Raw genomic sequence first — 11,100 nt, forward strand, 5'->3', positions numbered from 1 at the left:
TGCGTGCGTGCATGTGTGCGTGCGCACAGACGGCAAGACTGCCTATCTGGGTGCTTGTCAGCCACTGTGTTCCTGTGATACGTGTAGGTCTTCCATCCTTGGAGGGGTCTCGGGCAAGCTCCCTGAGCTTCAGCGGCTCCGCCTGTGAAGGGGTTGGGGACCGCTCCTGCGTCCCGCGCCCGAGCACCCAGTGCTTCCTGCACTACTAACTGCATAGGACGCGTCTTCAGAGATTGGGGCCTCGTGTGTGAAATGGACCCAGCTCAGGTCCAGGACCTCGAAGTCTCCTCCAGGTCAATGGTCTGCATTCTCCAGGCGTCGGCATTCTCCAGCTGCGCCCCCGGGCTTGCACACTGAGGTAAAAGAGGGAGCACCCCTCTGAGTTTTTCCATCTTTCTGCGGGTTGCTGGGGTAGATGCCTGAATCCTTGGCCTCACGGCTTGCTTCCTGGAGTCACAATCTCAGATCCTACTCTTGGGCAATTGCTACTGAGTTTCGTGGGCCTGAGCAAGGACAGAAGCCTGGGAATTTGCTTCTTGGGGCTCTGGGCTCGGAGTCAATGAGGGGAGGCAGCCAGGAATGTGTGCCTCTCTGTTCCGTTTCCAGTCGCAGAGCTGGAGGCTCAGCAGCGAGGGGGGCGGGGTGCATCCCCACGGATGCTGCTGGGCTCCTGCAGGGGGCCCACCGCCTCAGGGGAGGCACCTAGCTGGTGAGCACTCTGCCCAGAGGGGTGGTGGCTGGGCCCCATGCTTTGGCACCTGTACATCTTGCATCGCCATGTACCGAGCTGCCGGGCACCCAGCACACAGGGGTTGAACCGTTCACTCACGGAATTCCTAGCACAGCTCTCTGCTCCGTAACTGCCGTGCCCAGGCCTGGGGAGCAGAGACCTACAGGCATTCATGCTCCTTCTTCACTCTATGCTCATTTATGTTCTCTGCTTTTATGCTTAGAAAGTCCTCCTTAATCCAGCAAACTGAAAACTGTCCACCTCCAGGTATTTTTTCTAGTTTTTTTTTTTTTTTAATCACTTTGGTGTCTGGTGTGAAAGATAAACACCCAACTTCTGCCCTTTTTTTTTCTCCCAAAGGGCTGAACTGTCCCAGCACAGTTCCTTCCAAATGAGGACGTCATCATTTATAGCTATGTTTTAAAGATTGAAATAAAGTGCATGGTAAGGTCGGCAAATATTTGCCCTGTGCAGCTGGATGTGTGCACCTGTGTAACTCCCACCAGGTCAAGATCTAGATCGCTTCCAGCACCCCCTGAAGGCTCCCCTGTGCCTTTCCTAGTTAATCCCCACTGCCTAGGGCAGCCACTGTTCTGACTCTTCTTATCATGTATAGGTTTTCCCAGGTCCTGCTGTTACCAAAAGGAAGAGGTTCTTCACGGACCGTATTTTGATGTCATTGGATAACCCTAGGTAGCTGGCTCTGGGCCTTGTTCCAGAGGCTTCCATGCACTGGCTTGTTTCCTTCCCTCACCCTAGAAGGTGGGTGCTGTCACTGCACCCCCCCCTCGCTGGTAGGAAAGGAGCAGTGAGGTTCAGAGAGAAGTGGGAGAGCTGGCTGATCCCGAGGCCAGGCCTGGAGCCCCCAGCAGCCCCACCCAGGGCCTTCCTGGTGGACTGTTACTGTCCACCGCTTAGGAAATAGGCCCCCTCCCCCGGTAACCTCTACTCCACAAATAGAATGTTTCTTTTTCTTTTTGAGGTAAGTTTAGACTCACAAGAAGTTGCAAAAATAGTACAGAGTTCCCATGTACTCCTTACCTAGTTTCTCCCAGGGAAAATATCTTATGTAAGCACAGTACATCAAAATAAATTTTTTTAAAAATAATGACTTTCTATTTCTAAAGCATCAGAGATAATTAATGCTCGACATTATCTTACCTTCTAGCCTTGATCATTTGATTTCCCGCATTAACCCATGAAGGATGATGATTAATAATCTGGAGATACTATATATGGATGTTTTCCCATGGATCAGGCATTATACCCAGTACTTTACCTTTAAGATTTTCATTTCTTTCTGCTATGTTGGCAATCATTCCCTGAAAAAATAAATAATTATAGTAGTGATATGAAACTGTGTTTCCTATGCTTTATCTAATTTAATCCCCCCCTCAATCCTGTGAAGTAGGTCCTGTCATTAGCCCCATTTTACAAGTGAGACTGTTGACACAGAGACAGGTAAAATGATTTCCCCAAATCCATAGGGAACATCAGACTTTGAACCCAGAAGATGTGACGCCACAGTTCACACCACAGGCACTAGGCTGTACGATAGCCACAACATTGTTACCTACAAGCACAGCATGCTTCCTTTCCCTTCTTAGGGCACTGGAATGGGGCCCTGGGGAATCCGCTGGTCAAGTTGACCAGCAATACTAAACAAATCCATCAGTCCCTCCCTCTTGCTGTCTTTGACCTCTGGCTGCAGGAATGCCTCGTGCTGCCCGCAGAACCCTCCTATGGACTCTAGACGGCGCGGTTGAGCATAATTTATTTTTTCAATTACTATTCTGTCATTATTCAGAGTAATAGGAAGAGGAGCATTGGATCCATGGGTGGCACTGCCAAGGGCAGAGACAGATGGGGCAAGAGAGAGCAACAAAGGACGGAATAGAAGCAATGGTAAGAGGCCCGTGCGGTGTTCCCTCCTGTTGGAATGCAAGTAATAAAAACAGCTTCCGTTTATTGCGGCCTCGCTGTGTGCTTGGCACCAGAAGCACTTTGTACTCCTAAGCCCATTTTACAAAACCCTATGAGGCAGGCACTAGTTTATGGTTAGAGATGAGGATTTAGAAGCTCAGAATGCAACCCAATCTGTCAGAGATAGAGCTTAAACTTGAACCTGCGATGGACGCCTGAGCCCCAGTCCTCATCGCCTCTGTTCCCCACCCCCCAGTAACCTCCTGTGGGGGATGGGAGAACCTCAACACCCTTACCAGACATGCGGCTTCAGCGATTGCCTTTTTTTTCTTTAAAAGATTTTATTTATTTGGAGAGAGAACAAGTCAGCACATGAATGGGGCAGAGGGAGAGAGAATCTCAAGCAGACTCCATGCTGAGTGCAGAGCCCAGTGCAGGACTGGCTTGTAGGACCCTGAGATCATGATCTGAGCTGAAACCAAGAGTCTGACAGTTAACCGACTGAGCCTCTCAGGGGCCCTTTGAGCGATTGTCTCTACTTCCCTTCCTAGAAGTTTAGGATTCCCAAAGGCAGACTTGGCTTGATGAGAGACTTCTCCCTGCAGGATACGCAGACGATCCCTGCTCTAGCTCTCTCGAGCTGACTGTGCTCTGCACCAGTGAGACTTATACCTGAAGAGGAACAAGGTAGGGAAGAGGAAGGCAACTGGTCAGCAGTCCCAGCTCCAAAAACCCTGTGGCTTTCTCATCCAAGGAGTTGCGTGGAAAGGAAGCATGCTTAGCTGCCATATTTCTTCCTGTTACATATAACAGTAACAAATATATTATGTTATATATAGAATATATATGCTGTTATATGTATATGTATATTTCTGCATCTGAAAACAAACCCTGCTCATTGTAGGAAATTTGGGAAATAGAGCAAAATACAAATGGAAAGATATGATTCAGATTTAAGTGCTATCAGCTCTCAGTGTATCATCTTCCTGTGTGTGTGTGTATCTTTTTTTCACTAAATATTAGAGAATTATGGACATTTCCCATTGTATCATTCAGCTTTTGCCACAATAATGCCTCATAACAAACAATCAGCAAACTCATGATTTAAAACGACAATTACTCACTCTTGTTCACATGTTTGGCGGTTCAGCTGACCTAGGCTGGCCTTGGCTCTAGCTGTTGGCTGGGTCTGGGTCTGCTTTTCATGTGTCTCATCCGCCTGGGACCAGCAGGCCATCTGGAGCCTATCCTTATAGCAATTAATGGCAGAAGCACAAGAGAGCAAACCCTACCACATAATGCATTTTTCAATTTTTTTTAAGATTTTATTTATTTATTTGTCAGAGAGAGCTAGAAAGAGTACAAGCAGGGAGAAGGAGGAGAAGCAGGCTCCCCACTGAACAGGGAGCCTGATGCAGGACTCGATTCCAGGACCCTGGGATCATGACCTGAGGCAAGGGCAGACACTTAACCAACTGAACCACCCAGGTGCCCTGACACACAATGCATTTTAAAACTCTGCATGCATCATAAAATTTATTGATCCATGGGTCAAAGCTATCACCTGGCTGACTAGCAAAGCAATGGGGAAGTATTTTCTGTTGCTTTATGGGAAGAACTGCAAATTCATATGCAAAGGGTGTGGATACAAGGCTGGGTAATGAACTTGGAACAATGTTACCATTTATTACAACTAGTAATAACATTCTTTGGAAATGTGATTTTTTTATTATGATGTTCAGTTAGTCCCTGTAGAGTACATAACTAGTTCTTGATGCAGTGTTCAGTGATTCATTATTTTAAGTATAACACCCAGTGCTTATCACAGCCCGTGCCCTCCTCCATACTCATCACCGTGTTACCCCATTCCCCACTCTCCTCCCCTCTGAAACCCCCAGATTGTTTCTTGGGGTCCATAGTCTCTCATGGTTCATCTCCCTCGATGATTTCTCCCCCTTTGGATTTCCCTCCCTTCCCCGATGGTCCTCATGCTATTGCTTATGTCCACATATGAGTGAAACCATATGATCATTGTCCTTCTCTGCTTGACTTACCTCACTTAGCACGATCCCCTCCAGGTCCGTTCATGTCAATGCAAATGGTGGGTGTTCATCGTTTCTGACGGTTCTGACGGCTGAACAACAGTCCATAGTGTAGGTGGACCACATCTTCTTTATCCATTTATCTGTCGAAGAGCATCTTGGCGCCTTCCACAGTTTGGCTCTTGTGGACATTGCTGCTATGGACATTGGGGTGCATGTGCCCCTTCTTTTCACTGTGTCTGTATCTTTGGGGTAAATACCCAGTAGTGCAATTGCCGGGTCGTAGGGTAGCTCTGTTCTTAACATCTTGAGGATAGCCCATACTGTTTTCCAGAGTGGCTGCCCCAGCTTGCATTCCCACTAACAGTGTGAAAGGGTTCCCCTTTCTCCGCATCCTTGACAACATTTGTTGTTTCCTTTTGAAAACACGACTTTTACTCACGGTATTATTTTCGTCCTTAGGGATATATTCTTTTTTTTTTTTTTTAAGATTTTATTTACTTATTTGACAGACAGAGATCACAAGTAGGCAGAGAGGCAGGCAGAGAGAGGAGGAAGCAGGCTCCCTGCGGACCCTGAGATCATCACCTGAGCCGAAGGCAGAGGCTTTAACCCACTGAGCCACCCAGGCGCCCCCTTAGGGATATATTTTATTTAGCCATTTCCTTATTAGTGGACATTTACTATTTCACTGTTTCTGCGATTATAAAACACAACCACTATAATTGTACATACAACCATGAGTGCATCTTGGATTATCTGAAATAGACCTGTTTAGTTGGTGTTTGTTATCCTTCAGTCGTGGATGAGAGTGTTCATTTCACTGCATCATTGTCAACATTACACACTGAATTTTTAATTTGTGTCCTTAAAAACAAGAACGGGGCGCCTGGGTGGCTCAGAGGGATAAGCCTCTGCCTTCAGCTTGGGCCATGGTCCCAGGGCTCTGGGCTCAAGCCCTGCATCAGGCTCTCTGCTCGGTGGGGATCCTGCTTACCACCACTCTCTGCCTGCCTCTCTGCCTACTTCTGATCTCTCTCTCTCTCTGTCAAATAAATAAAATGTTAAAACAAACAAACAAACAAATAAACAAACACCAAGAATATAGTGGGTAAGGCAGACCAGGGATGGGAGTTTTGCAGAGAGAGGGGTAGAGAAGTAAAGAGAGAAGGAAGGTAGGGTAGATTTGGAAGGAGGAAGTTGCCCCAGAAGTCTGTGAGACAGGATGAGTAAGAAGACCTGGGGATATGTCTTAGGCACTTAGCGCATGCCTGCAGGGCTAGGCCCTCTGCCCCAGACCACTGGTATGTACCTTACCCAGCACCCCCTGGGACAGCATCACCTTTTCCTTTTAACACCTCTTTGTCCAGCTGAGACTTTCTGGTCTGTGATGCAGCGAACATTTTCATTATTGACGAGATTGAAGTTTCTGCTTGAGAGATGTGAAGTTTGAGCTCAGCCATTCTGCGGAGAGCTCAGTCCCCATGCAGGGAAAGGAGTCAGACTCACGTCGCCCAGACAGTCCTACAGGCTAGAGCCCGACTGGCCTTCCACGACATGAAATGCCCCTTCTGCTCTTGACTTCCCACAGAAACATGGCTTTCAGGATGCCCCTTGACGCCCTGCCGGAAGCTGACCACTGAGCCCTCCCCAGCCCCCGGGTCTTGCTGGTCCTTCACGCCGTTAGTTGTGCCCAGATTTGGCTCATTGAGCCTGTTAGAGGCTGTGTCTGGGGCCACCATTGGGAGATGTCTAGCCCAGGGGCATAAGAACGTGGGCTTTAGAATTGGACTCCTGGTTTCAAGTTCTGGCTCTGAAACTTGCTAGTTTGGAGACGGGGGATGAATTTCTGAACCTCCGTAAACCTCCCTGTCAAGATCTGTGCAGTGAAGTCATAGTAATAGTACCCTCCTTTTATGAAGGACGAAGTAAGAGAAATGCATATGAAGCTCTCAGAGCAGGGGCTGGCTTCTGGAAGTGGCCGAGAAAGCTAGCTCTCTCCTCCTAGCTCTCTCCTCTTCCCAGTTTCCATGGGAGACAAACACACCAGTTTGAATCACACTTTTCAGGGGTGCTGGTTTAAGTGCTGGCATCCTTCTCTCCTAGCTGCTGTCCTGTTTTGGAAAAGAGAGAGCTGGACATGGAAGGCATTCTCAGGCTGCTTGGATCCCAGGCCAGGGTCCAGGTAACGGTTTGGTTTTGGTTTCCCCCATGTCATCGAAACTGCATCGCCGAGTTAAGCCATGGGAGAAGCAGTTCCCAGCTTGTCTGTGTTCTGCCTTGGGTCCTGTTTGGGTCGGGGAATTCCAGGAGGGTGGAAAGCAGGGAGGAAGCAGCGTGTGGCACAGGGGTGGAGTCAGCCTGCCAGCATGTCTTGGGTGAAACTTGTGCCATCAGTTACCCAGTTTGGCCATTTACTCTGCATATCAGCCCACACAGATGGTGCTATTGTGCTATTGCTTTCCAGATGAGGAAAGGGAGGCCCAGAGAAGTGGTAGAACAACTTTTCCTAGAGCCTTGGGCCAGCTTCTCACTGATGCCCCTCCTTCTTTTAGGAGATGAAACAAGAGCCGGGGAGAGAGATTTCTCCACTGGCCTTTCTGGCTGGGACAAGGCTCACCACAGTGACACGTCCCATTTGCTCAAGAGGTTCATCGGGGAGTGCCGAGTGCCTCCCGACATTCACCGCGCTGCCCAGTGAGGATGTCCCAGCCCTTTGCATTTGCAGAGAAGAGCATTTGATGCCACTGACCTTGGTTGGAGAGGCGACATGGTGGGAAGACAGGACTACCTCCTCCCTGTGACCTTGAGCTGATGGGGGAGGATGTATGTGCATGTACATGTGTGTGCCTGTGTATGGTGCGTACCGTATGTGTGTGCATGTAGTGTTTGCATGTACATGCGCAGGTGTGTGTGGAGTGTATCGGGTGTGTGTGTGTGCGCATGAGTATATAGTGTGTGCCTGTATGTGTATGTCAAGGGCATGCGTGTGTGTGGTGTGTAACGGGGGAGAAGAGGAGGTGCGGCTTGCTCACCAGTCTTTATTCATCCTCCTACAGACCAGCTTTCTTCCCTTCACGATGGAAGTGGGGCTGAGCTTATCAGATTCAGCTCATTGTGGAGCAGCAGGCGCACACGTGTGTGCACATCCATCTGTCCGTGGGCATGTCTGTCTGCCCGTGGGCACGTATTGCACAGATCCCCACTTACCTTCTGCCTGGACTTCTCACAACCCACAGAGTGCAAACACTCCTAGTTTGCTGAAAAGAATAAAGCAACCCGCCCAGGGTCCACCTGTGACCTAGTGGGGAAACCCGCTCGCCCTGTCACTCTCCGACTCTCCGATAAGCTTCAGGGCGCAGGCTGTCTGATGTCCATCCCCAGCTGAGGTCAGGGACCCCGAGAAATCCTCTCCAGCCTGTGCTTCCCACAGCCTCGCTTTAGTTTTTTCCCTTTTTCTTTTTTTTTCTATTTTATCATTTTTTTAATATGTTAGTCACCATCCAGGACATGATGAGTGTTGATGCAGCGTTCCCTGATTCATTGCTGGCCTATAACACCCAGTGTTCCATGCAGTCCGTGCCTTCCTTCGTACCCATCCCCGGGCTCCACAGCCTCGCTTTAAAACGGAAACCTTGTGGCTGCCGAGCTCCTCCTGCTCCACGCCCCCCCACCCGGAATAAATCCTCAGTCCCTCCCCTCATCTGCCCCCAGGGCCCTCCAGTTTCCCTCTGGGCCCCTCCCAGTAGGGGGCTCCCCTCTGTCCTCCCCGCCTTCTGGCCTCAGCTCCCTCCCTCTGGCCCCTGCGCTCGCGCCCTCCCCCTCTAGGAACCTGCCCACACCCCTGGAGGGCTGCCGCTGGGCACTGGGATGGCCGCTGGCTGTCAGCGCCTCCCAGAGGCCCGCCCAGGCGCTGCGTATCCCAGATGCTCCGCTCCGCTGCGTAGTGTGTGTGTGTGAATCATTGTCTGGAGATAGTCATTTCTCGAATCACTTATTGTCTGCCTTCTCCCCTGAAACCGAAGCTTTGCAAATCTGCGGCCTGTTTGTCTTCTTCGGTCCTGCGTCCCAGGCACTTGGACTGGAGAGCCCACCGGATAGGCACTGGGCCATACTTTTTGCGGGAGGGAGCGGATGAGTGAATGAATTGAGCCAGCGCTGGAACGGAGGAACGCGAGCCCCGCGGGATCCGAGGGAGGAGGCCCAGCGCTCAGCCTCTGTGCCCCCACGAAGGCTCTGCCTGCTCTCCGCCCAGCGGTGTGGTCTGGCTTGGGGAACTCCTCCTCTGAACTCTGTAACTCCCACCTCCTCTGCTCCCTGGAGATCCTGACCCCAGGTAGGGGATGCCTGCTTCTTCCTTTGCGGCTCTTGCAGTGCTAAGGGTCCCATGAAACCTCTCCAGGGCACTTGACGATCTCCCCTCTAAGGGTGATTGTGGGCTCAGTGCATTTCTGCCCCTGGACTGGAGCTCTCGGGCCACACATCTTGGCGTACGTGTGTGTGTGCACGCGCACACATGTGCACATGTATGTGTCTGTGTTTGCACCCACGGGATACTTTTTATTCTCACAGCATAGAGAGTGAGCCTCGCGACCAGCACTGGACAGAGCTCTCTGAGCTGCCACAAGCCCAGGAAACAGTTCCTGGTCTTGTGACGAAGGGTTTCCTGGCTGTCCCTGGACTCTGCGATCTACCCCCAAGACGGGGCCTCCAGACTGAGAGAGGGAGAGTCCCTGAGCCTCTCGCGGACTGGAGACTAGAGGCTGAAGCCTCCCTCTTCCCTCAGGCAGGCAACCCCTGCCAGCCCTCCACCTGCCCGTCCTGATCCTCCCGGAACCCAGCAGAAAGGCCTGGAATAGCACCTGGCTGGCTCAGTCAGTAAAGCAAGCATGCGATTCTTGATCTCAGGGTCATAAGTTCGAGCCCCACGTTGGGTGGAGAGCTTACTTAAAAAAGAAATTAAAAAAAGAGAAGGAGAAGCCGTAACTGGAGCTGCCTCCATTCCAGTCTCAGCCCATGGCCGCTATCATGGCTCCTCATTCATCAACTTAGCCATCCCTTCGACGACGACGCCACATGCTGCCTGCCGTGACGACAACAGTGATGACCGAGGCTTTCCTGGACTTCTTCCCTAGAGAAAGCAGATGAGCCCTGAAAGAAATCAGGGCTCACTGGAGTGGGGACTTCCGGGCGTCAGTCTTGTGTGGCGTTCACAGGTGGCACAGAGGAGAAGGGCTCCGTGTTCAAATAACATGGGTGAACACTGACTCCCTAAAACAAGGCTGAGGCTCATTCTTCCCTACAGACTTCTCAGAGCCTGTGATACGGTCTCCAAGTGGGACTAGAGTATGTAGTACTGTGCCAAGCCAGCTGATCACGGACCTCTTCTGTTGCGGAAAGCATTACAGGGCACTGGTGTTCAGGGGCGGGCTGCGGGGGGCACCAGTCTGGGAAATGCTCTTTTAGGGAACTCCCACTGTGTGTTGGGGGAGTTGGTGCTCAGGACCTAGGCTAGAGTGGGGCTCGGGGTGCAGCCTTACCTTAATTCCAGCCCCTCCTGGCTGTCTTTAGGTCAAACGCTACGGTGAGGCTGTGAGGAGGTCCGGGCCTCCTGGAGGCCTCGTCTGCTGTTGGGCACGGGAGGCCCTGAGGAAGTCTGTGAAACCAGATAGCCGGGCTCGAGCGACCTCCACGCCTCGTGCCTCAGCTTTGGTGGAAGAGACAGCCTCTTTGAATTTCTGCTTCCTTTTCAGTAAAAGGAGGATAATAATAGCATGGTGTGTGATTGTTTTGGCAATTAAAAGAGCTAACGCATGAGAACTCATAGAGCAGAAGGTGTGGTGCTTTGCGGGGCCTCGGTCCGTGCTCTTCCCACCCCCCCCCCATCCATCCATCCATCCATCCATCCATCCATCCATCTGTCCATCTCTCCAGCTTTCCTTCCTCCTTTCCTTCACCCTTATGGTTCTGTGGCCTTGTTGCACATTCTCCTTCTCTGTAAAATGGGTACAATGATAGAACCCACTTTGCCGAGTGGTTGTGAGGACTGAACGGGATGACAAATGCAAGTACGTTGCTCACTCAGGCCAGAAACACAAAGAAGACTTAACAAATGGGAGTTGTATCGTCTCCTCCGTTTCCTCCCATTGTCTCTGTTTCCCTGGCTTTTCCTTTGCCCATTTTGGCAGATCCAGACTCCAGAAAAAGCAGCTATCCTGGGGCTCTCGGGGAAAAGACCCATTTCCCAAAAGCTGTGGCTCTTTTCCGCCTGGAAGTTGAAGTCTGATGCTGAGATTTCCTTTGCTTCTGAGGGAAGAGGGACAGGGTGGGGTACGGACAACAGCAGGGGACTGAGAAGCAGGGAGGAACTCCCGGGCTGATAGCAAAGCTGAAACAGACCCCCCT

At 50.9% G+C, this 11,100-nt stretch overlaps 1 long non-coding RNA gene across 1 annotated transcript in view; it reads left to right on the forward strand.

Moving 5' to 3' along the window:
- The window catches only part of LOC101688340, a 35,616-nt gene extending 25,081 nt beyond the window's left edge, over positions 1-10,535 (forward strand). The window contains exons 3-5 of the long non-coding RNA XR_006607870.1: positions 6,802-6,880; positions 7,251-7,468; positions 8,768-10,535. This is a non-coding gene — a long non-coding RNA (uncharacterized LOC101688340). The remainder of the gene's footprint in view (positions 1-6,801; positions 6,881-7,250; positions 7,469-8,767) is intronic.
- Positions 10,536-11,100: the final 565 nt, after the last annotated feature.

Source organism: Mustela putorius, unplaced genomic scaffold (assembly GCF_011764305.1).
Source record: "Mustela putorius furo isolate JIRA1106 unplaced genomic scaffold, ASM1176430v1.1 tig00000743_pilon_pilon_pilon, whole genome shotgun sequence".
NCBI classification, from domain to species: Eukaryota; Metazoa; Chordata; class Mammalia; order Carnivora; family Mustelidae; genus Mustela; species Mustela putorius.